Source organism: Ochlerotatus camptorhynchus, unplaced genomic scaffold (assembly GCF_037179485.1).
Source record: "Ochlerotatus camptorhynchus isolate MF236.1 unplaced genomic scaffold, CSIRO-AGI_Acam_v1.1 ptg000176l, whole genome shotgun sequence".
Classification (NCBI taxonomy): Eukaryota; Metazoa; Arthropoda; class Insecta; order Diptera; family Culicidae; genus Ochlerotatus; species Ochlerotatus camptorhynchus.
The window spans coordinates 3,426,649-3,452,711 of NW_027040666.1; the positions used below are offsets into that span (position 1 = coordinate 3,426,649).

At 37.5% G+C, this 26,063-nt stretch overlaps 1 protein-coding gene across 13 annotated transcripts in view; it reads right to left on the reverse strand.

The window, feature by feature from the left end:
* LOC135701740 (mucin-2) overlaps positions 1–26,063 on the reverse strand; it is a 426,987-nt gene that overhangs the window by 319,422 nt on the left and 81,502 nt on the right. Inside the window, exon 1 of one of the 13 annotated variants that reach the window (XM_065222641.1) lies at positions 13,595–13,643. The exons of the other annotated variants lie outside the window; for them this stretch is intronic. The gene's annotated coding sequence lies outside the window, so the exon portion shown is untranslated. Of the gene's footprint in view, positions 1–13,594; positions 13,644–26,063 lie in introns of those variants that run through there. 13 annotated transcript variants of the gene reach the window in all.

Consider the following 26,063-nt stretch of genomic DNA (forward strand, 5'->3'; position numbering starts at 1 on the left):
AGCCTCGCGCGCGGAATACAGGTATAAATAACTAATACGTGGAAATGGTGGCAAAAGCCTTGAATTAGTTAAGGGTTGGCTGGAAGTCGTTTCCTAGGATATAGTCCTGGCACTGCGGAAGCTGAAATGGAAGTATTGTCGAGGACTAACACTATGAATGTTTTTGGTTGATGCCTACAGCATATTTAACAGTTAAAATGTTTATATTTAAAAAATGGTTAAAATGTTTATATTTAATTATCTTAAAGATAACTCGTCCAGCTCAAACCTTTGTAGGGGTAAGAGGTGGGACCATCATCATTAAAAATCGTCGTGAAATAAGCCCGGCGTAGTGGTTGAAAGATTTTCAAGACATTGTTCAAGACTTCATTGAGCCTGTAGAACTTCAAGATCTCCAGACCAACTTCAAGATATTAGCTCCAGAATAGTTTGGAGAGCATTGAATATCTTACTGAACCCATTCCATGATGTGAATGTTGTCAAAAGGCTCTCTTGTATTGTACTTCACAGATTTATACAGATTTCCAGCAAATTGTTCAAGACTGCATTGAGCCTGTAGATCTTCAAGATCTTAACTTCAGAATACTGTGGAGAGCAATATATATCTTAATGATACCATTCCATGATGTGCATGTTTTCGAGAGGACTCCATGTTGTAACCATTCTATGATGCGCATGTTATCATAAAGCTTTACAAAGGTCGGATGGTGTATTGAATGTGTCGGGAACGTGCGTATTAAATCACATTGAGTCTATAGAACATCAAGATCTAAACTCCGGAGCATTTTTATTCTTTTCCGGAAATTCAACCCATGGATGATGAGGAAGATGACGAAGAGGTTGATGAAAAAGACAATAAAAACGAGTTCATCACCATCAACGTCACGAATGAGCTATACCATATCAAGGAAAAGAAGTAAGTTGGTTCTATTTTAAGGTCAAACTCTACGCAAGCCATATTAATCAATACAGTTTGATCTCGATTTAGGTATCATGGTATTAATTTTTGGCAACAAATGATTTCTAATTTTTTTTTTATACTATGCTATATATGATGAAATTACATCGTATGGAGTATTTGTAAACGGTATTGGCACTCAATTGTAGCATTTCTTCAACATTATATAATATTTATTCTTATTGTTAAGTCATTTTAGCACACGGAGAATAGTTTTCGATTTTACCAACATTCATTAAGCAGTTGGGTGGCGAGATCTCGATGTATCACTTTGAAACTACAAGAAAATAGTGTTCGAGACTTGCGTTCTGAAAAAATATAGAAATTATAGTATACGAGAGCCATCATGATGACTAGAGAGGGTCTAGTATAAGAGAGGAGCGGATTCAAAACAAATTGCCTTGGCAACCTATGCCTAGGTGATTTTTTGCAACACTGTCAATGAAATCAAGTTTCTCGATTGGCTCCCCTATTATTTTTTTATAATTATTTTAATAACGTGCTCAGGGTATCATATTCTTAACCGTTATGTGCTTGAAAAAAAAAAACACTTCTCGAAAACATTAACATGCTTGTACCTGTGGTGAATTGTGACTAATTTTGTTTCTTTTGGCACCATTTGATTCTGAAATCCATCCACTTTCAAAACACTATCAGCAATGTTCTGGATCCAGGAAATTTCCGAAGCTATGTTCCGCTACTGAGACACTATTTGCGTCTTTCAATAGAGCTTGAGAGTTATGGATATTAAAATTCACGGAATCACTTCACGAGATTAATTTCTTTTCGATTGAGAGCTAGGCTCAGGTGATGACTTGTCTCCGTGGGGCCTCGAGTAGCCATATAAATGTTTGGATGGAAACCCTTGCAATATGGGCATCGAAATCACCTCAGATGGTGCTTTTTTCACATGCAGAGATCATCCGATGACTTAACGCTGGAACGGTCACTGCGGAACTTTATTCGCTTTTCGTGTGGTTTTATTTCAACCGATCATGCATAGAGGCACATATATTCAATATCCTTTACCTAAGGCCCAGAATTGATCATACGTTGGTATAAGGGGTCGTTTACAAATATTGTAAGAGCTTAGGATATGAGGAAAGAGGCTAGTTTAATAAACGGATTTGATTTTGACTGTAAAATTTTCTAAATTTTGAACCCCCCACGTTCCTTTGTTTGCGACGACGCCATGGAAACGTGTTTACACTTGTGCTGATTCACATGTTGGTGAGCCTGTTATTCGCAAACCCATGGTTATTAGCATGATGTAAACAGCTTTTCAGTGGTGATTAACATTTGCGCATCAATTGCTGTCACAAACTTGATCGGATTACACCACGAACCAGCACTAATGTAAACCACGCACAATTGCACTACACGGTAATCGCAAAAAACTCTTTTATGACTATAAAGTACGCATTTTTGAAAGAAAACGGGACTACCCATAAAATGACTAAATTTTACACATTTATGAGTAATTGTTAGTACAAAAATGAATAAAATTTATGCATTTATGAGTAACAGATATTCATAGAAGGTGTAAAAAATACACACATTTTAGGTGTAGTCCCGTTTCAGCCGAATATGCATACTTTATAGTCAAAATTGAGTCCTTTTTAGTCATTTTTGCGTATTTTCGGTTTCCATGTAGGGCTGATGAGCCAGCTGCTAGCAAACAGCAGCAAGATATAAACAGTTGTCAGCAGCTGATTGTTATCAGCACGTTAGTTCCATGTGCTCTTGAATTTGCAAGCTGCTGGAATAAGCTGACAGTAGAAAAGGGGAAGAACAAATAGAAGAACATAATTTACCCGGTTTAATAGCGCTCTTGAGCCAGCTGCACACGAACACATAAGTGATCATCAGTATGATGTAAATAGTTTTCAACCAGTGCTTCCATGCTATAATGATATTTTGTACAAGAAGCAATATGATAATCATGTAAAATTGATTTTGTAATTTTGATTGGTATTTTGCGTTGTTGGCGTTATTTTATGAGAATAATGTTGTTAACTGCTGAATACAAAACTAACAATAATAGTAATTAATAATTGTTTCATAAATTGTCATTTCACTATCCGATACTATTAAAAATCTAGACCTCCGAATATCCAACTATCCGGAAATCCATATATCCTGTCATTATTTATCCGAATATCCGGTTGATCCGGAGTTTGGATACCTGTCTGATCCGTTCCCTGAAATCCAGATAGTCTCAGCACTGCTAGTAATTTCAACTTAATTGCTTTTTCTTCCAGTTTATTCCGATTCTCACAAATAATGTGACAGTAAACATCGACACTGAAAGGGCGCACATGTTCCAAGCTTCCGTCCAAACCGTCGGCTGTATGGAGTTTTTCTATTAACCTGGACGGCAAATAATTCCGAAACTAGTGCACCGTTACAGCTTCTTCCAGGATTGATTTTCCAAACCAGCATCAATGAGCATACCTAAGTAATACGCATGTTATATAACAGTTTATATGACTTGTTTTGGTTGTACACAATTTTACTCAACATAATTCTATGAATTTGTGTGAATATGAGTGGGTAAAGTTTGGTCCAGTTAAACTCAGGACGCAAGAAAGTAGATGTTAAGTAGCCGTGCCGTGACCATTTTTTCTTCACTAATTTAATCGTTTTCGAGATTTTTGGAGTTTCGACTAAATTTTCTTCTTTCGACTTTCAACTGGCATTAGTCCTATTATGCCATTCATTTAAGAAATATAGGGCTACAAATAGCCTAATCAGTTAGGGCACGGTATTACCAATCCATTCGATTCTACTATTATTTTATCAGATAATTATGTTTTATCACAAATTAAAACATGTGTAATCGAGTAACTTCTACAATAATAACAAATTCCAGTTTTTTTTTTTCATAATTCCCAAGTTCACTTTTTCGTTTTTCAATTGAAATCTGCCAATTTTTCTCACACTTAGATCACTTTAAATTGAAATCGACAGGACATGTACTGATGACAGCCCTCTGGTCATCACCCTCAGGTGATTAAAAGGGGTGATTTCCCACCACGGTACACTGCTTGTCATACCCAGCTTGAGTTGTTTTGGGAAACCTTGCTCGGTCTATCACTAAACATGAAATGCTACCATGCGTACAATTGATATGCCACCCTCTCAGTCAGTAGCGGAATGAGGTCCCCAAGAGCTTGCTCCAAATTACCGTAATGAAATGAATGGCATTTTGGGTTGGTTCCCGGCAAAGTTATCCTATCAAACAGGATTTGAAATTTGAACCGAAGTATGGTTGGCATACGTAGTCCATTTAGTGTGATAACCTAGAAACCATTGCCCCACGAGGACAATCTGCTTAAAGCTTATCTTGAAATCACTGCTGTCCACTTGCGACCGTATGCTGTAACACACCGATAGGACTGAGCTAAATATGAGTTTCTGCAGGTGTGAACCTGTTGGGATTCTATTTTGGGCCCTAGGTCAACAGGAAAATAAATAAATGAATGAACCTTGACTCGGTTGCCACGGAAGATTTATTTCGGGAGCGAGCCAAATCTAAAAAGATGAGATCCAAGTAAGCTAATGGTTTCCATGGTTCAATCTGAAAGCAACCCACCCAAAACTTTCTACTGATAAAGTGTCAAAATTTGTGCATGGAACACATATTTTACAATCTCGTTTAGGCTTGCTTTGCTATCGTGCCATGAGTTATCATCGATTCAGTTCAAGTTGAATATTTTCACCACTGTTTTCGTTTTCGTTCCAAACGAATTTTTCATACCAAAATCTTTGAGCGAATACGTGAAAACGACTGAATGCCCAGAAAAAGTAGAGTAGCTGGCAGTAACGAAAATCTCCATGAACGTGTCTCAATGTCAGCTAAGCGTATCCCTCGTGTCTTTGGAAATTAAATTCCTTTTACGCATCTTTTCTTATCCCCGCACCATTCATTCTGTTGACGTTAGGGATCTGTGTTCGGTAACACTGAAATACTTTTTGCTACAAATTAGTCGACCCACACCTTTCCCTTTTCGTACTGATTTAGGACGAGGAAGGAAGTAATTCTCCTTACATTTTCTTATTTTTTTGTTTTCTCTAGCGTTGATTAAATGAAAGGTCGTTTGTGAAAAAGGGATAAAGAACTCTTCTGGTCACGGTGGGTGGATAATTTTTCCTTTTCTTGTGGTAATTTTGGTAAGCTTTCGGAATCAGAAACGCTTCGTGGGTACGGTGAGTGAATTGGGCTTAAGGTTTTGTACGGTATAACCGTTTCGTCACTAATGAGCCGCCTTATTCTGGGTATATGTTTTAATCAGAATCTATATAAGTACCATAAACCAGCATGGTATTCATAGTGAATGAATGGGAAAAGGTGGGGATACTTGATCCGTTCACTCTTCTTACAGATAAGGGTATAGGACATATCGCATGGAAAACCAACTTTCGACAATGGTCGAATTGCTTGTCACAGCAACTATATATTCAGTTTTTCAGCATTTGGACATCTAGAACCAAAGTTAGAGGGGTATAAATGATAATCAAAATGCTTCCATAGTAATTCCCATTCAAATTTGAAACCATTGCGACCTTTCAATCTTCATCAATCTTTACCATTTTTTGCATAGGCTTTTGGACCGGAGAAACTAAACACTTAGAAATAACTAATTTTACACGTGACGGAATCCGTTTTTGACATACACACACATATATGAGCGTCAATTTTGACATAAAATTGAGTCATAATATTTAGACGCGAAATTCAGCTCAATCAAACGTACTTTTCATCGAGTACCGAATTTTTCAGTTTCGGAGCACTTAATTTTACATGACATGTTTGTTTTTTTCATCCTTTATGTCACAGGTGGATTCCGTCACGTGTAAGATTAGATGTTTCTGAGTGTGCAGGATGAGACGTAAACAAATATGTCATGTAATATTAAGTGCTCCGAGACTGAAAAGTTCGTTGCTCGACGAAAAGTACGTTTGATTGAGCTATATTTCGCGCCTGTTATGATTCAATGTTATGTCAAAATTTGCGCTCGTATATGTCACCTTCAGAGCATCTAAATTTATTTGATTTTTTTCTAAGTGTGTAACTTATGAATACCAAAATCAGGTGTGATAATAGCATAACTGGCAACCTAAATATCCACACTACGAAAAATACATGTAAATTTCAGTGCCCTGTGACCGACACATGCAAGCGGCCATTTTGACATAAGGACGAGAAAATCAATTCAATCAAACACACTTTTCATCGAATTGCATATGTTTCAGTTTCAGGACACTTAATTTTACATGTCATCAGGCTTGCAATTGCTCATTACAGCTAAAATGCTATTTTTCGTTATTATGAAACAATGGGATACTATAATGATAATTTTTATTTGTAAGATGCAAGAAGAGGTGGTAAAGATTGTATATGACATATAAAATTTGTCAATTTTGCTTTCAGAAGGTCACAACTAGCGATTTTATGATCGCTGATTGCTCGCTCATCGCGTTGCTCATCGTGTTGCTCATCGCGTTGCTCATCGCGTTGCTCATCGCGTTGCTCATCGCGTTGCTCATCGCGTTGCTCATCGCGTTGCTCATCGCGTTGCTCATCGCGTTGCTCATCGCGTTGCTCATCGCGTTGCTCATCGCGTTGCTCATCGCGTTGCTCATCGCGTTGCTCATCGCGTTGCTCATCGCGTTGCTCATCGCGTTGCTCATCGCGTTGCTCATCGCGTTGCTCATCGCGTTGCTCATCGCGTTGCTCATCGCGTTGCTCATCGCGTTGCTCATCGCGTTGCTCATCGCGTTGCTCATCGCGTTGCTCATCGCGTTGCTCATCGCGTTGCTCATCGCGTTGCTCATCGCGTTGCTCATCGCGTTGCTCATCGCGTTGCTCATCGCGTTGCTCATCGCGTTGCTCATCGCGTTGCTCATCGCGTTGCTCATCGCGTTGCTCATCGCGTTGCTCATCGCGTTGCTCATCGCGTTGCTCATCGCGTTGCTCATCGCGTTGCTCATCGCGTTGCTCATCGCGTTGCTCATCGCGTTGCTCATCGCGTTGCTCATCGCGTTGCTCATCGCGTTGCTCATCGCGTTGCTCATCGCGTTGCTCATCGCGTTGCTCATCGCGTTGCTCATCGCGTTGCTCATCGCGTTGCTCATCGCGTTGCTCATCGCGTTGCTCATCGCGTTGCTCATCGCGTTGCTCATCGCGTTGCTCATCGCGTTGCTCATCGCGTTGCTCATCGCGTTGCTCATCGCGTTGCTCATCGCGTTGCTCATCGCGTTGCTCATCGCGTTGCTCATCGCGTTGCTCATCGCGTTGCTCATCGCGTTGCTCATCGCGTTGCTCATCGCGTTGCTCATCGCGTTGCTCATCGCGTTGCTCATCGCGTTGCTCATCGCGTTGCTCATCGCGTTGCTCATCGCGTTGCTCATCGCGTTGCTCATCGCGTTGCTCATCGCGTTGCTCATCGCGTTGCTCATCGCGTTGCTCATCGCGTTGCTCATCGCGTTGCTCATCGCGTTGCTCATCGCGTTGCTCATCGCGTTGCTCATCGCGTTGCTCATCGCGTTGCTCATCGCGTTGCTCATCGCGTTGCTCATCGCGATGCATTTCCATCTGCATTTCCATTACCATCTTATGAAGCGCGCTGCATGCTCATCAATATACAAACACCTAAAGAGCTCCACCAATTTGCAATGCTTTTCTTCATCAACGACATTATTTCAAAGTGCATAAATTCGGCAGAAATTCTCGCACAATTAAACTTTTACACACCTTGTCGATATATTAGAACACGGAATTTATTTTCAGAAACATCGTACAGAACAAACTATGCAAAAAATAGCCCAATCAATGGAATGATGCGCCTGTATAATTTGCATTGTGGAACTATTGACATCACTATGTCCAAGCAGCAAATAAAAACTAAGCTAAAACAGAATAGAATTAATGCAAAGTATGTAAGTAAACATTGTAATAATCATTGTATATAGTCTACACAGACTTGACGAAATAAATAAATAAAATAACTTTTGTCACCATGTTTATTGTATGCATTGTTCACGAGTGTATTTTTTTTTTTTTTTTTCTTTATTATAGAGATTTTTAGCCTGAGGCTAGTTCATCTCTTGTTCACGAGTGTAATGTATTGCATAGTATTGTATTTTGAAAAGATATAAGGTAGCGGCTTTTCCCCATCATTTAAATAATTTCATGAAGACAACATAGAGTCAGATGAATAATAACAAATAAATAAAATAAATAAATAAAGTTGAGATTTTGAAATAAGTAGGTATGTGTTCAATAACAATCTTTCCAATCCCTAGCATTTGCTGCAAGGACGTGGCCAGGAAAGTTGTCGATTGTTGGAGAACAGTGCTGTTTCCATCTAAGAGGGTGAGATCAATCCCACATCTCGGTCAATACGATAACGGGTGGAGGTGGCAATAATCTTTAACAATCTAAGTCTAGGACATACCACATACGAATTTGTGCAACTTGCTCAATGCGAATGCGAAAAACGCAAATTGGATTTCATTGAGTAAAAATGGTGTCATTAAGCTAACATGCTAGCCAAATTGATGTGAACAATTTCCTGTCTTCGCTATTAGACATGCATTTCTATAGGACGTTCGTAAATAAACAACTTCGACATGAAATCCTACTATGTGCTATACATTCTATTTTTATCTGGAACAAAAGGGACTTTCCGTCCAATCGAATTAACCATCTCTTAAATGGATCCTAACCCAAACGCTCAATTAGAACAAATCTGATGAAATGAAAATTCTACCACATTCCAAATAAAAAAAAATCATGATTTATCAATTTAATTGGTTCTTGTTCACACAATAGCCGATGAAAATTCCTAAATAACAAATCACAGCAGAAAAAGAAAAACCATTTCGCCAACGTCAACGCAAAATCAGTGCCAGTGTGTATTCCATATTGGGATATTGGTACACGTAGAACAATATTTTTCTTGTCAGCTAACAAGAAAATTTAATCAACTTCTTCTCACTTGACACCGTGTTATGAAAGAAAACACCTACCCAGCCCAGTAGCGTCACGGATTGGCTTCCTAGAATTTTTCGCCTTTGGCTTGTCACTGAATTCTACACACGTGACATAGATTCCTGTGTCGTCGTCGTTGTTCCTTCCGCATCATCATGAACACAATCACAAAACTCCTTTCCTGCCCACCCACCGTGAGAATTATCTCACAGGGTGAACGGGAGTTAAAAGTTATGTGAATTCCCGCAACAATTTATGGCCATTTAGGTGGATTGAATTGATTTTTCGCCCCGGTGTGGAAAGTTATAAAATTGCTTACTCTTTAAAAACTTCGCACTGAATACAGGAACAGCATTGCTGGGAGAATTATGGGCATTTTTCGTGGAAATTCTCCGTACGTTTACCGCACTCGAGAAAAGCTTGTCGGTGGGTGGGTCAGGTGGTTGATCCAAAACGATAAGATTTAGACGTATAATAACCGGGTGTTTGCAGCAGCGGGGATTCTCGTGGAAGTAAGTGGAGTAATTTTATGCAAGAGGATAAAAGAACCATAAATCACTCAGGCCAAACAACCATTGCTTTCTGCTACCGGGCTGATCCAGTGATGGCAACTAAAGGAGCGCCGTCACTTTTCATTCTGGACTACGTTGTACCGGCGGTAGACCTATTAGCCGAAGGGCATTGGTTCATATCAATTTTGGAAAGCTCCAAAATGTTGCATTTCAATTTTGAGGAATTAATATAGGTAATTCAGAAAAACAACAATCCAAAGCTATTTGTGCACGTGGAAATGAAAGGTAAAAAAGGTCGAAACTAAAAAAAAAACTGGTTTGCTTTGTTTCGTGGTATTTATAGACATATGAACAAACTTCACTTTGAACAAAAGCAAGATAAAGTTGACCGTCTCAGCAGGGTTGACATGTTAAATTTTCACACAATCTGCTCATTTGATAATAATCTGATAATCTGCTTTCAATAGATGAAAAAAGTTTTTTTTTCTTGAAGCAACTGATAGAAAAGGGTTTTAGGTTCCTATAGGTACGTAAAACACAGTAGATTCGTATTTAGGCGAAAAGCTGTTATCAGTTTTGCATTACAAAATCAAAAAGAGAATTTATCGCTGCTCATTTTGGGCTTCAAATGAAAAAAAAAAATCATTTGTGTGAACTAAAATATTATGGTTTAACTATTCTATTCTATTCATCGAAGTCAAAGACCTCGAGTAATTTCTTATAATTCGGAAGAATTTTTTATCAATTTGATATGATGAGGGAATGCATGGAGAACTTGATCTCAATGTTTCTATTAGTTGAAGGACTTCGATATAATTTTTGATGATTCTGAAGAATTTCTGAGCATCCTGATATGGTGCGATAATATGCAAAGGATTTCTTTGTATAATTGTGTAGTTTAATTTGATAAGTCGAATAAATGTAGTGATTGTGAGTATGTGTTTCAAAACAAGCGATGCGTTTTGATATTGTGACCAGTCCGAGAAGATAATTCTACCTGCTGCTGAGAGGTTTAGTTGATGGTGGATTATTAACGATATCAAGATCGTTCCATTGCATCAGCAATTCGGTGTTGGAGCTCTGTTCAAACCAATCCACTACGTCCCATCGCTGATTGAAACCAACATGAAAAGGAACATCTAAGCAATCTGTTAATTTTCCATTGATTCAGCATAGGACTCTAAAGCAATACCAAAGATCCCATAGAACCAGAGTGTCAAAATCGAACACACGTTAGATTGCTGTGTTCCATTTCGTGAATTTTCACTTACATTTTAAAGATGGGAAATTTTCAAATAAGCATAAGACTTATTTTTGACAAACAAACAATTCATTTTTACAAACTCCTTCTTTTTTGAATTTTTGAACATTATAACATTGGAACACAGTCTAAGACTCTAACACCACTATCAGGTAGAGGAATTTTTCCCCTATTTAATTGTTGATACGTTCCTTCGAAAACGTAATCGAGATTTGGTGAATTTTCACCTAAATTTGACACTTCGAAAATTAATTTTATTGTTAGAAAATCTCTATGTTGTTGATCATCTGAATTTCTAGGAATTGTTTGTCAAAATTGATCCTTGGAAATAAGTCTGGTAGAATAGCAGGTTTATTTCCAAATTTTCCATCTGTCAATTTTAAGTGGAAATTCACCAAATGAACCACAGCCAAAATGTAGGGGGATTGACAATTGTAGTATATTCCTGATCCCACTATCGAATGGCATAAAAGATGAGGTTGCGATTTAATTAAACAAATATTCTCTGCAAACAACACTCTTTGAAAACAATTTTATAAATATGTTACTGGAAAAAAATGCAATTATTAAAAAGAAGGACATTTTCGGGCAAAAGGAGGATGTAGAAAAATTGTTGAATAAGGAGGACATGTCCTCCTTTAGGATACCATATGGTAACCCTACCCATGTGCATATGCTCTATGGAAAGAAATGCAACTTTTACGAAAAAAGCATACACCCAACCGGGGGATGTAAGATTCGCTTACAATTATGTGGGATTCATCATCAGAGGATGTTAGTGGAGACCGCATGAACCGAGGATGCGATATACCTAGCTGCGGTCCAATGCAAGAAAATTGGAGACCGAAAAATGTTAAGTGTTTAGTGAGTGAAATTAGTTATGTCGAAAAAAATATGAAACAGATTGCCGACTGGACTTGAACCACGAACGTTGCCGATTATCAGACCTGTGCTTTCTCCACTGCTCTCTCCATGCTTCTGAATATGGATGGCCTAAAAGCAAACACGAAGCGCTCATTTTCTCGCATACTCGACTTCGTATGCTTTCTTCTGCTGGAGAGATTCGAGGCAAGTGTGTGCGTCGTTCTACAATGTTCTAAAATGTTCGTCGTTCTACAAGGTTACTGGTATAGTCAAAAGCGTAGAAAGAACACGAAATAAAAAAGACAAAACACCATTACATCGCCTGCATGGTCAATTTCTAACATTCGTTGCGATGAACAGAGGATGATAGGAAACGGAACTAACATTCATTGTAATAGATTTTTGGTTTGCGTGTACCACTTGAAGTTGAATGCACTTTTCCACCCAAATTTTACACCATTAGAAAAACGAAATCCTTGGCTACAATCGCATGGAATTTTTTTTCCCGATAATCGCTTTCCTTCACCGGATTTAAGGAAAGTTTCCTCGAAAACCACAGACAAACGGCTCAAAATTTTTGAACGATGGCCTTAATGCGAATGCGAATGCGAATCACCACCTGAGTTGTTTACCTACAGAAAAAGCAAAAATTCTGCTTAATAGCGGCAGCGACACAGTACTACCGTACTACCGGCGATTATGGTGCAATATGCGTTTATCGCTGCGCCGCTGTCATTGTGTTCAGCCCTTAAGTTTCATCTGGGTAAAAGTATGTAGTGTCCCTTTGTGGAAGTGTAGAATTCGCAATTGATATTACATATTCCTTGTATTGTCTAAACCAAGGCGAGTAAAGACAGGTGATACGGCTTTGATAGGCGAGGAGAGAGAATGTTCGGTCAGTGAGCAAATTGTAAACAAACTCATTGGAGACTGCAGGCATGAATCAAACATGGCGAATCTAGAATTTGACATATGACATATCTAGCTCGCAACTCACCTTGGTTTAAACCAAGCAATGCAGTATCCATAACACTGACTCAGATTCAGTAGTCGGCGCAGAGGTCTAGCACGACATGGGTTACTTTCAGTCAATGTTGTCAGCAGAATGCCGACCGGAAAGCATATGTGAGATGGAAATTATGAGAGTTTTATTAGCTTCCTGCCAATCAGAAGGGTGTTGGCTGTTGCAGTCATAAAGCTCGAAATAGCACTTGCTCCCGTAAAGTGGATAATACTTGCTTGTGTATGGTCGTGTTGTCCCTTTTAGCCTGCAGGTGGATTTTATGAGCGATACATACGTAATCTCTTTTATTTAAAGGTGATGCCATTTCGATGCGATTTCAATCAACACCTCTTTAAAGCGGACCATATTCTTCAAGCACGGTAATCGTCAATCAATTTGCACCCAAAACGACCGCACCATGATAATGGACCACTCGCCCCATCGCAATCGCTAACTCAATCAATTATGCGAGCTAACAATTTCACGCTCAATATCCGTTCCGCAACGAAATTAATTTCTTGAGCTGTTTGTTGAAATCTTCGAATCATTACTGCATGGAGGGTTGCATAATTTCTGTTTGGCTAGGGAAATGTATACATTTATCACCACCCAGCTGGTACCCCACTTAGCGTAACCCAAATTAGTGGATAAGCTTTTCAGTTCCCCTTCAGAAAGATGCTGCGATCTAAAAGAGATTACTTTTTCCTGTTTAGAGTGTAAATTGTAGAAGTTCCAGATTCCCCGCAAAGCATAAATCTTTATCAAGGCAAAAATGACAGGTACAGCGACTCGAGAATAAATTGCTCTATAGGCGTGAGTGTTTTCTTACTTTTTCAATAATCCGGAGTTCTCTTCGCTCCGGAACTCAAGAAAGCGTCACATTTTATGCTTGAATTATGACGATAGGCTGGTGAGTGAGAAAAAGTTGTATAGCTTTCCCGATGATATGAAAACAGGAGTGATGAGCGCTTTTACTGTGTATGCGTGGGGTTCATCTTACCTTTGTTAGATCTTAATGCTAGAGGACTGTGTAATCGACCGTTTCAATTTGATGTAGATCAATGTTTCTGCGTACCCTGTAAAAGAAAGATAAGATCTTCCGTTAAATTGCTGATAATACATTATAAATAGTAATTTTTGGTATAGTTTTGATCATTACGTAATTATTTTTCTATGTACTGAACGGAGTCCTTAAGGGGTTACGCCTACCTGCAAGCAGGGTTACTTCCACTCACTTGCTATAAAAACATGTTTTTCGGAATTATGAAATCATGATATAGTATAATGCTAATTAGTACGTGTAAGTTACAAGAGGAGGTCATGAAGTATATGTTTGACACATAAAATCTGTCAAAATTGCTTTCAGTGCGTCACAATCAGCGATTTTACGACTCGTGAGCGCTCACTCTGAGTGAACGCTCACGAATCATAAGATCGCTAATTGTGACGCTCTCAAAGCGAAATTGACAGGTTTTATGAGTCAAACACATACTTTACTACCTCTTCTTGTTACTTACAAGTACACCATAGCATTATTGCATCTAATGATTGCACAATTCCGAATAATATTTTTTTATAGCAAGTGAGTGGAAGCAACCCTGCCTGCAAGACCAAAAAAAAAGAAAGTTTGGATTTTTTTGTTCTCGAAAACGACGCAACACATTGAAAATCGGTTTTCTGCCGTTTATTGAACACACATTAAATGGTACATTTATCAGTCGATGCTGTAAAAACGAGGTCCTGGTACCCCGCACGGCTGCTCCCCGTGGACGATGTTCTAAAAAACGCTTTTTGCGGTGCCAACTGCGGTTTGTGATGTAATCATCTGAAATAAAAAAAAAAAACATGCCATATCGTTAAGCATGTGTTAAACTAGACCTTGATCGTTCGGTTTTTTTTTTAATTTTTTTGACAAAATGGCGGCCTTGCAAAGTTGAAGTGCCGATTTTTGATCCTTAAATTTTGTCTTTGATCAGCTGTAAAAAATCGAAATTAAATGATAGACGAAATCCAAACGATCGTGGACTGCACAAAATAGTACGGAACAGAAATCAAAACGAATCGGACGAATCGAATGCATACATTTCGAGAAATTTTTGGCACCGGTTTTGAAAATATAATTTCGAGATAATCGCGTTCAAAGTTTCAAGTTGGGCTTAGTCCACTATAAGTCCACACTCTTGTACGTCGCATAACTTTCACAATTTTCATCGGATCAACTTGATCTTTTGAGGAAATATTCTTGACTTTATATACTTTCGATTAGGATAATAAAAAAATCGATTTTTTGAAAGTTTGCAGGTAGGCGTAACCCCTTAAATGACTATCTGATTGATTGATGGCTGATTTAATCTGTCACTTACAATTTTCTATCGCACACATTTTACTTTTTGAGATTCATTTATTGGGAAGAGGATTCTTTTTTAGCATTGCCTAAAAAATACTCAGTTATTTAATAATATCTCTGGTTTAAAGCCGTGACAGAACAACACGATTGATGTTAGTAATTATAATTAAGCTACGAAATAAGTTGTTATCATTCAATATTTTCGCTACTTCTGCTTTTGAATCGACATTTTTAAACAAATACATAGATAGTGTAATATGCAACAGATAGTTCTAGTGAGATTTAAATTAATCCGTCAATTTAAAATTGGGCGAAGTTCAATTATTGGGACACATAAACTGAAGTTGTATGGCACATTTAAAGTGGTACTCATTCAGGATTCATTCGAATATTAATTCCTTGAATCCCAATCCACTTATTAATCCTTCAGCGTTCATTGTTATCTAGAGATTACACCTGTTTTGTGTTGTTTGTAAAACATCTTTTTCTTCAAGAACCGCATTTTAGTGATCTTTACAACCTCCCAAATAGTATAAATAGAAATTAATTTGCTTTAATGATTCTCTTTTGGGCGCTTGGTAATTAAGAAACTTCCCGGTGGGATTGAAGTAGGTTGCAAATAATACTCGGTCCAAAATATTGCATGATGATACAAAAAAAATAAAAGAAGGAGTCGATTTGTAAATATACAACGGAATAAAACGAAAAATTGAATTCTGTGAAAAATGCTCAACTCAACTTAAATGTCACGCGAGTTAAATAAATATAAGCTATTAGCTCGCTATCGCATTCGTGTACGCAAGAGATTTTCGAAAGCATGGTGTAGGAGATTTTAAACAAAATATTTTGCTTTGCTTTGGTTTTAAGGCTATCGTGAAAAGATTTGTCCACACGTCAGTCACAAAGCAGCATTTAAACAAACCGATTATTCGATACACTACTCCAAAATGCGTACCCGGAACCGAAAATTGCAATTGCAAAATAGCAACGAGTTCATATGCTAAATAGGTTTGAGTATAATTGGGAAAAAAAACCCGGAATATCATGCTTGATATTAAATTTACAAGTTCGTTTGATACTGTGAGACCCATCACATGTGAAATAGAAACTGGGAGTTGACTCGACGCATATTTGATTCCATTGCACATCGTATTTTTTAGAAACAAATAGAAAGGTTTGCTATCTCTCGTTGCTCTTCAGCCATGTCCATACACGAAGTTACCGCTGCCATCAGTCATCGGTCGCATTCGGGTTAGAAGCAAAAATCTTGAAATTTAAATTCACCACAGTTTGGTGATAATCGTAGCTGGTGAGTTTTGTTAGCTTGATAATTGGAGCAACGATATCACAGCTTGTAATAATCCGCTCTTGTTTGCTTTTTGATATTTCACCACGAAAATCAAGCGTGATCATTGGAGGGATTGAGATTTTAATTATTGATATTTTCTCAACACTGCACAGTGATCCAGGAATGACAATTAGGAGAAAATAAATAATTTCATCCGGAAATTGCAACTTTTCCAGGCTGGTGTCTTCTGTGAAGTTGTTGCTTACAATAAGACCACACACTAAGAAATACCTAATCTTACACGTGACGGAATCCATCTTTGACATAAAGGATGAAACGTATACAAACATATCATGTAAAATTAAGTGCTCCGAGACTGAAAAGTTCGAAATTACGTTTGATAGAGCTGAATTTTGCGTCTATTATGACTCAATTTTATGTCCAAATTGACGCTCGTATATGTCAGTATCAGAGCACCTAAATTTACATTAATTTTTTTTAAGTGTGCATTATTATAATGAAAGGTAAAAATAGGGTGGATCTAAAAATTATGTAAATTCAAATTTAACCTTTTATTTCTGATTATATCATGATGAAACCTTGTACAAATATGTAGATAGTTTTTCCCTCTGTTCGAGACAGGAAACCACTGCAACCAGTAATTTTATATATTTGATATAACGTATCCTTAGTTCAGTGCATGTCGTGTCACCACCGACGAACCGACATGCCACAGCAGCTTTTCGTTTGTCCACATTTTGCTCCCAAAAACAAAAATAGCACTCCGACCGAATAAATTGTTATCTTCATCCGATAGGCTGAAGTGAATTCATTGGCGATTCAATGACGTTTCAATGCGTTAGGCCGAGTTTAGAATCCGAAGGCCGAGTTTGGCGTTGAGAAGTATTGTTAGACTTTTGACAATATCTTAACGATTGGTTTCTCTTTATCAAATTTTACGTTACGTACGGAAAGGGAAATTAATTTCGAAGCCATCAGTAAAAATAACATTCCGTTTGGTGTTGAACTGCGCTAGATTAAGAAAGACTAAGTGCGGGTTGTGCTTAATAGGCCAGAAATGGGGTAGTTGACCCTATTTCATCACTTCTGAGAAAGTATTCGGTTTTGATACAGGTGTCATTCAGCTAGAAGATTATGAGGGTAGATTGTAGATTATATTATTTCAAGAAACGTTGCTTACTAAAACTAAAGTGGTAAAACTACATTTTTATGATTTACTTAAATTTTTATGATTTACTTTTTTATAGAATAGCTCTTTTAATTCAAATTATACGTGTAAATTGTCCTATACAACTTTTTTGGTCAGTGGATAATTGTCAACCCCCCCCCCCCCCGAAACTGCCTACGTAGTTTATGAACAGCCCTAACCGATTTTTGTTAAAAACCTGTGTTATTTGCAACTTTCATGACAATAAAGCCAAACATTTATTTCCTCCTAATGTTCATTCCTGGACCACTGTGCACTGTTAAAGCCATTTTGAAATCGATTAAGGAGGCTTTTAGATTAGAAAAAAATACTATAAAATACCCAACAAGTTGGGTATTTTTGAAACAGGGGTCAATTATCGATGATTGACGTCATTTTTAAATCCTAGATGGCTGCTTCCGATTTTTGAAAAACTGGTAAATACCCTACCATACAGGTATTTTTGGAAGAGGGAGACGAGAAGAGATCGGAAATCTATGTATTACGTCATCAAGAAATCTAAAATGGTGTCTTGCATTAATGTTCAATATTAAACACCCAGGGTGCGGCCCAACTTCGTCATACTTTACTTCAGTTCGGCATACCCCCCTTAAATCAGCAATTCAACATCCCCTTAGAATTAGTTTTACATCAGTCTTAATGTAACTCGTGAGTAATACATTTAATGGATAAATGTTGGATGTCACAGATTGTCTTCACTGTTTTTTAATCATATGACGGAAATGGGTCTCTTATAACACAGTACTGCTTATCCCAATATGGTTATTTTTGGAATAAGAATGAAATATGGTGGCCGGACGTAGATTTATATAATTTTATAATCCACGTTGGTGGTGTCCGATTTTGAATAGCCTGTTAAGTACCTTATAATGATTTGTTTTGCAACGGAAATGATGTGATTTTGGAATTCTTCTGAGATCATCTACACTGATAAAAAATCTGAATTTTAATAATGATGTAAACATTTATCCACGTAAACTTGTATTTCATTTCACACAATCGAGCAACTTGTAAACAATGTTGTTTACAACAATGGGCTTTTATATGCAATATTTGCTACATTGCATGAAATTTCGCAGAACTTTACATGATATATAATGTAAACTTGTATGATATGTGACGCTCCATTTATGTGCATCATGTTTAAATATGAATATGAATAGAAATTTACACTACTTTTTCGAACTGGGTACCTGTGGTGAGATCTTACCCTTGTTTTTCTTAGGCTTTATTACTTAGTGTTGTTTGAGCACTTCCACAATTGGTAATTGGAGTTTTCTTAGCCCGTTGCTCATGAAAGTCGAGAAACTTTCAGTCCGGAAAGTTCCCAGACCATACCGGGAATCAATCCCAGCCACCTACATGCACACTTAGAAAAATGCATGTAAATTTAGGTGATCTGAGACTGGGTTTTGGTTCAAGGCAGAATCACTCTGCATGAATATAATTGATTTTTTTTTTAATTCTCAAGTGATTTGATGTGTCCAAGTCCAATGTGCTCCAGGGCACTAGAGAGGTTTTAGTTCAAGTCACAAAGTGGTCACTTCCCTGGGGGCACCCGGAACATGTCTAGATGTGGCAATTTGATTCCTGGGCGCTCATTATGATCTACATATGACTATGTTTCGGATTATTTATGTGCTTCATGTCGAACCAGCGTTTTTTTAGTAATAGGGTGAATTTCACATAACGTACCCGTCTTTAAAGTGTAAACGCGAAAGTGCGAAAGTCATAACATTTCATGATTCGGCAATGGATGAGGACATTATTTTGAATAGCCTGCCATCTGAAAGGCCTCAGTCAAATGCAGCAGTTGGACGAGAACCGCAATTTTTCATATGGATCATTTTAAATGAGACAAAACAATATTTTCTCACTAGCACCATTACTATTTACACTACACACTATTTGTCTTCTTTTCTTCTCAAGCAACACACATGTTCTATAGCAGTGTAGATAACCTTTGTATGACTAGTTTTGGTTGTACAGCAGTTTATTCAACAAGATTCTATGAATTTGTGTTACTCGGGTAAGAGCCGAATGGCAGTGTGATGATAAAACCTCTATGATAGAGATATTAATAATAATTTGTCTTCCTTATACAGTGCTCCTCCAGAAGAGCTCCTTGAACCTGTGAATGTCATTAGCTTCGACGGTAGCTTTATACCTTCCCCCAACTTAGTCATCTAAGATTACACAATTGTGAATTTAGAGACTGTGACAATGCCCAAAGAAGACGAAAAGTTTCCTACTTGAATTGCTCGATCGGACCGGAAATTTAACCCACCACCAATGGAATAATCAGTCAGGGACAGTCTATTGTACCTATGAAAAAATGATTCAGAATGATTTATCTATCTTACACTGCTCACAATTTGCCACTGTCCTTGAATCATCGTTTTTTATTCCATAAAATGAAAATGATTGGCACGTCATCAGATTGTGTGTATTTGTGCCAGATTTTCAACTGATGGAACACTGAATCCAACGCCTGCCAAAATTAGCATAAATCTGGCAAATTATAACTATGCAAAAATGATGCCACGATGACAGGTGATGGTACCGGAAAGCTTCAGATTTACCCCTCTGGGCTGCGTTTCTGACGAAAATCGATAAACCACTTCCTGGTTCAAGCGGCAGAACACATTCGATTGCATGGCAATTTCGCCGTTTTCCTGCTTCTGCGGGCGCGGTATATAACTCGCTACACCAGGGCAATGTCGGCGACGAAGACGGCAACGATGATGATAAAGCCTGGATGTGAGTTGTAAAACACCGCATCGCACCGAGAATTGAAGGAACCTGCTGCGCAGGAAGGAAGATGGAAGCGCTCTATCGAAAATTGATTTTCATAATACCAATTTGTTTGCCGCTCGCAGTTGATCCCCATCCGCACGGTGCATTTTAGTGAGGCGGTTGTCCTCACGATGGTGGTTCCAGATTGGTTATCCAATTGCAGCTTTTGCATGTGGGTTAAGGGGAAGTAACTTACGTAATAATTGAAATTATCCATAGTTTCCATTTTTGATCACTTATTAAAAATCCATAGTAGATATGGGAGCAGCTTCTGTGAAAACCGCAGACAGATCCACCCTCGCTGTCGATCGATGATTTCATCGCGGTTAATAGACCGAGCAACTAACAGCGGCAGGATATGTAACCGGTGTTGACAAAAAAATAGGGGATAAAGATAAACACCCACAAGCCACGTTTCGGAAATCTGTTGCTCAATTTTTATATTATTCACTTTTTGACAAGGGGCACAGACTGCCGATACTGCAAACAGAGGCGCATCGATGATGTTCGGCATGTTTACATGGTGAGTTTACTTTTGCCAATGTAACGAACGAATACATCAAGAGTGTGCAGATATATTTTTTACCAATTAATCGTTAAATGTAATTGTGATTGATGAATATTTTTGTCATATGATGATTTCATTCTTCGAAATTTGATATGTTGAATGAACTTGTTTAACGAATATTGATTAAAATGTAGCCATGAAAACATGAGTGACGTGAAAAAGATGAAAATTTAATATGTGGTTGGCTTGTTTGGTTTATTTCTTAGTCGATATTGATATTTTAAAGTTTCGGAAAACTCATGAACAATAAATTTAGATAGCCGAGAACTGATGTAATATGTAATTTTCATTACTTCTGTGCATTCATAACATGCCAACCTTGCCACAGTGGTTCAGGATGGAAATTTAGCACGAAAGTAGTCCTAGAACTTTTTCTTTATTATTTAGTTGTTAGGTGTCTTGGGTGAAGTTATTGTGTTTGAAAAGTACCTTCTTTTGGTGGTTGTAAACGTTTGGGTGGTCCTCAAATTAATTGACATTCATAAACTAACTTTATTAATGTTGAAAATAAAGACATAGGGTCACGAGTTCAAATCTCTACCCCGAAGAAGTCACGAATGACCCAAAAATGTAAAAAGGTCTTAAACAATAATAATAATAATAATAATAATAATAATATTTTAAAAATAATAATAATAATAAACATTATGTTAAGCAAAGTTATCGCTGAGTTAGTTTTAAGCTTTCGAGTACTTTGTTCGAGAAACATTTTATCGATCTCTTCACGTTCTCATTTTAGAGTATTTTTTTCAGAATTGAATTAGAGTGTAACTGAAAAATGTTGTTTTTAGCTCTAAATCTTTTGTCGACCAAGTCGTCTTCAATTAACTTTTGGAAATTGTTGAAATGCATATTTTTACACGATAACGTAAACCAATATCTCTTAAAGAACGTGCGATATTCCTGATTATAAAATACGCCCTTTTCAAATGTTAATTGCTCAGCATGAGACAAATATACACACATTTTCGTGTTTAAAAGGGCGCAACTTGAACTACAGTATAAAAAAAATTGGGACATGTTATTTGTTAAATTTGGATAACATCCCAGACAACCAGAATGCACGTATATTCAAAGTTGTTTCTGTGATATTCAAACATATATACAAACAATCAAATCGTAAAGTTTGCATAAAAAGGGCTCATACCTACAAAAGTGGAGGCCATATACGTTCAAATTTTAATTTCTTATTAAACGAGTTGATTTGGCATCATATACGATTTAATCGGTCTTAACAAATTCAATTTGAAAAGTCTTACGATGTAATCCGATTTAATTTGTGGTACACTACGATGGAAAATGATTCATCGCATATTTGTCGGAAGTTTGCATTCTATACGTTTTAACTTAAACACAATGCGATGTATGTCATACTTATATGCGATGCTGACTTAAACTGTAGTTATTTACGATACTGTTTGTACATTGTTATACGACTTCTGGCAGGAACGCTATCAGTAATCAAGTGCTGGATTGGAAACCAGCAGTAAATCGGAGCAGAGGCAAACCTAGTGGTTCATGGTAATGGAGCCTGAACAAAAAAATAATGAAAGTCAACAGAAATTTGGCTCAGACAAAAGCAGCAACCACCCAGGATGACAGTTTTTCAACTTGGCGCCATTTGAGGACCGCAGGATGCATGAATGAGAGAGTGAGGTACTAATGACCATAAAATGGAGAACTGAATGATACTGGACTTTGCAGAAAACCAACCGAGAGGAGAAGCTTGTCAACGTAGATTATGGTCTTATACACTCAGGTCTTTTTTGCACGGGGGATATGTACGTAACCGTGTGTTAGTGGCATATAAATATAATAACAAAAGCAGCAGGTTCAGCATGGAACTCGAACACTGGTCCTTGGCGTGATAGATATGTAACTTCCTAACTAGACTTATCCTGAATAAGATGACTAACTTGGGATTAGTATCTATGCTGTTCTCGTCAATGGCAGCAAAATAACATTCTAGAGCAAATGCGTTGGTTTGTCATAACGGTGTTTTGAAAACTCCTAGAAGCGTCATCTGATTTTTTACCTCTTTATTTGTTCCAAATTCAAAATATATTACATTTCATTTTAAACTAGGTGCTCCAGCTCCTACAGTAACTTACCAGCCTTAATTGTTATGATATATATCTAAGTGTTTTTACCTTGTTCCTGCCTTGGAAATTCAGCATTTTAAACAGGTTTTTTTTAACCTGCATGTCAGTATAATAATTTAATCGTTGCAATTGAGGATTGCAACGATTTTTGTCTGAAATTATTAATCATTTTGTTGGACATTTGTTCTAAAGTCTCAACATTCGAAATTCTATGTACCTCGAAAGTACTGTACCAGGGAGGCAACTTCAAAATCACCGGCGTAGTGGTTAACATCCTTACCTCTCACGCCAAAGTCACGAGTTCAAATCTCACCCCCGGACAAGTCACGAATGACCCAAGAGTGTTGAAATAACTATAAAAAAAAAAAAAAAAAATTAATGGAACATGCTTTCTAATTATTATATAAAAAGTTGTTTCGTGTGTTACTTGGGCTATTCTTTCATCTCCTCATCTATTGTATAAAATTACCACTTTCAGTCTGATATTTGACGTTAACAATCTACAACTCTCAAAATAAGGATCGTACAGTAGGAATACTGTTCCAAAGGATTCAATCAGAGGTTATAAAAAGGTAGAGAAGTACAAATTTGCTGAAGATATTTCCATTTGCATCAATTTAAGTTTTATTCTTAGATGAACTATTATATTTTGGGGCTAGAACTCATCTAAACTCTTCAAGTTAAAGAACTTAAATTAGTTTATGCAAACCGGAGGTCTCTGCACTTTCAACGATTGAAATCTCCAAATTCAGGTGACTAAAGATAATTTGGGAAAAATCCTTGTTAAACTGTATAATTAAACTGGTGTGAGTGGAATCTGGTAATTGCTCGACGTTTTGGCCAGAATTGCCAGAACTATTTTTTTCGAATATTGGTATCATCCGTTCACAGTTATCGGTATTTCGATTTATTTACTAAAAGCATGTTTACAGCATACAGAAATACAGAACGAGTGGATCTGTAACTGTATGAAAATACTTTTCTTAACAACATTACCAACTGATTTCATGTTGCTGTTTTTATCTTTATTTCAATGTTTCCTGAAAACTGGAAGATTTTTATTATTTTGCCCTTTCTTTCGAATCCTATTTTTGTTTTCTTCGTTGGTTTTAAAGCAGGTGTATAATGGTGTGTTCAACGTTACACTAGATTATAACTATAATAAGATCACACAGCATAGTTTGTTGCATACGTTCCAATAATGTCTATCCGTTGCATATGAATTATTTATTTAATTTTCTCAATTTATTATTTAATTTTACTCAGTCATATCTAATTCATATTGCACTGCCAAGTCACCACCCAACCGAAGTATTTGCATTGATTTAAAGCATTAAAGGTTTGTTCTAAAGCCTCAAGTCAAATCTCAAGATCCTGTGAAAAACTATAATGACGAAAGTCGGATATGAAAACAGAAAATCGGTTTTATTTTTGTTCCTAATTATCGCTCGGTATGGAGCTCAAAAATCGATGGAAATACCGTCGTATCTGTAGTTCTGGCAACGCTGGCTTTAGTAACTGCATAAGATAAGACATTGTGATCTTAGCTTAGCTCAGTCGGTACAGGCGCAACTATAAAGCAAGACAATGCTTGAGGTGGTTGGGTTCGATTCCCGATCTGGTCTAGGAATTTATCGTCTGGATTGAAAAACCGACCTCCTTGGGTACAGAGTATGATTGTACTTGCCACACAATTATACTAATGGAAAAATGGTACAGGCTTAGAAAGCTCTAATTAACAACTGTAGAAGTGCTCAAAGAACACTAAATAAGTTGTAAATAAGCGAAAAATCCCAGTAGGGATGTAATAAAAGGCGAAGAGGACGATAAAACATTTAGCTGTGCCTGTGGTGTAGCGGTAAGCGTGATTGCCTTTCACTTTGAAGAACCTGGGTTCAATCCCAGTTGGCGCCGTTGGAATTTTCTGAGGCATGAAAAATCTCTGATTACGCCATCCTCCGAAAAGTAAGTACGTTGGTGGTTGATGGGTCGATATGTAGGTAAGGTCCAGATGTGGGAGCTGGACTAAGGTAAATAAGCTTGAGAATTTCATAAGGCTCTATGAATTTCTTAAACGTGATTTATGAATGATTCTCGTCTAACATGACGTACGTTGTACGTCATTAACCATTTCATTTTCCCAAGCGTTGAAAGACGAGTGGTTATTATTACACGGACCACGTAATCTCAACGTGCATGGCTCGGTTCCAGTCTGCTCCATTTTATATTTTTTTTTTTGTATAATTATTTTTCATAAGGCAAATCAAAGAAATTCATACCGATTTCTTCATAAGTGGTTCTTATGGAACTTTTACGTTCATTTGCCTCTGTGTGCCTTCATGGCATCGATAGCATTGGTGCTTAGTACGGAAAACAAGATCGATGGAAATCAAACCAAGGATAAAAAAGGACTATAAGACATTGGAACGATAAATTAATCTCACATATATTCTCTCCACTTTGGGATGCTTTCTATATTGGCACTTTTTCGTTATGCTTTCTGGTCTATGAAACATCTTCATTCACTTACTGGACCCTCTATGAGATAACATCACTTCTTCATATTTTTCCAGGTATTCAATGCAATATCCGTCGCTTCTGACTCCGGTTCCCATTATTGACTGAACGTAATAAATTTCAATATTTGGGGACACATAAAGCAGGCCAAAATGGCCTTTCTTTCCGGAGAAAATGTGGGCAATAATTTACAAATAACGATGGTCACGTTTTTGATAACATCACGTAAACAGTGGAAATTGCTTTTATTGTTGCAATAGTAACATTTCTATTCGAAATAAAAGAAGAAATCTTTTGAAGAGAAGCCTTTCAAACAACGACCGGCTCATCTTCACTCGTAGCGACAAAGACCGATTTTTAAACATACCGATCCCAACCCACCAATAGTCGCCGTCGGTCGTCGTTTGCCATTCATTCTTCTCAACCCGTTGGCGTTGCTTAGCAGCGAGCAAATCGCTAAAGAAAAATCTTTGAAGCCTCGTAAAAACGTGTTTCGCTTTTATGGCAAGAGCAACTTTGCTGTGCCCTCTGTGTACTCTGGGTTTGGATTTTGTTTTGCTCTGCCGCCGGCGGCCATCCGTTTCCATTTCCAGATTTCAAAACAATAACGTCATGCGGCGAAC